This window comes from Pteropus vampyrus, unplaced genomic scaffold (assembly GCF_000151845.1).
Source record: "Pteropus vampyrus isolate Shadow unplaced genomic scaffold, Pvam_2.0 Scaffold42, whole genome shotgun sequence".
In the NCBI taxonomy this organism is placed as follows: domain Eukaryota; kingdom Metazoa; phylum Chordata; class Mammalia; order Chiroptera; family Pteropodidae; genus Pteropus; species Pteropus vampyrus.
The window spans coordinates 6,241,405-6,242,773 of record NW_011888823.1 but is presented as its reverse complement, the minus strand read 5'-3'; positions in this window follow the sequence as shown (position 1 = coordinate 6,242,773).

Here is a 1,369-nt window from a genome sequence, read left to right as displayed (position 1 = left end):
TCACGTTATACTCATTAGGTTGGCTACTATGACAAAAACAGAAAATGAGTACTGAGATTGTTTTCAGTTTGGAGAAATTGGAACCTTTGTACATTGCTGGCTGGAATGTAAAATGGTGCAGCCAGTAGGGAAAACAGTGTTGTGGTTCTTCAAAAAGTTAAAAATACAATTACCATATAATCCAGCAATTCCACTTTTAGGTATATATCCAAAATAACTGAAAGCAAAGTCTGGTCAAGATGGAGAAATAGGTTAAAGTTGTGCTTGCCTCTTCTCATGACCACATCAAAATTACAACTAAATTACGGAACAACCATCACTGAAAATCACCTGAAGTCTAGCCAAAGAGAAGTCCTACAGCTAAGGCTATAAAGAAGAAGCCATGTCAAGATTGGTAGGAGGAGTGAAGATGCAAAATGAGCTGGCCCCACACCCATGTGTGGTGGATGTGAATCAAGAGGGATATCTCAGCTGCAGAGTTCCCCCGGAGGAGCAAGGAGTCCCAAGCCTGAACTGGGCTCCCCAGCTCAAAGCATGAGTACCAGTAAGAGGAGCCCTCACAATATCTGGCTGTAAAAAACAGTGAGGATTCAGTTCATCAGGGTGAGACGAAATGGGGCTGGAAACACAGGTGTCCTCTTAAAGGGCCCACACACAAACTCTCCTGCTTAGGGGCACTCACCTTGGGCTCCAGTGGAGGGACTGTGGCTTCGGAGGTGCCAGAGACATATGCAGAGAGACTGAGTTGTGTGGCTTTGAGGTGAGGGCAGGAGGGACAGCCACATGGTCCCTGTGTTGAGCCCTCCTCTCATGCAGCCTACAGGCAGACGCCATCTTTCCTATGTTGAGCCCTCCCCCAACAAGGCCAAATCTGAATCTGCATTGGCCTGGTGAAATTCACTCGCTCCAATCTGGTGACTCCCTGGGAGCCCACCCCGCTCAACTCTCACACAACAGGAGGCTCTTTCAGCAGCAAGCAACCACCCTGGCTCTCATATTACCAAAGGCACTTTCAGAGGTGGGCAGCCAGACCTGGTCCAAGTGTCTTTCTTGGACAACTCTCAGATGTCCATAGGCCCCAGGTGAGCAGCGACTGGTCCTGCTGAGTGGCTCCAGGCTTAGCACTGATGCCAAGTTGAATCTGCATTAACCTGGTCACACCAGTCACCCCACATTGTTGACTCTCTGGGACCCCTCCTCACCCAACTTGCTTACTGCCTAAGGCTCAGCAGCTGAGCCTTATGGGCAGCTGGCAGGCAGTGGCAGGCCTGGCAAGTCACAGGCAGTGGCTGTCTTTGGCCTGTATGGGAGCCCTTCCCAAGAATACCAGACCCAACACACCAGAAGCTGGTTTCAGACCATAACAGGG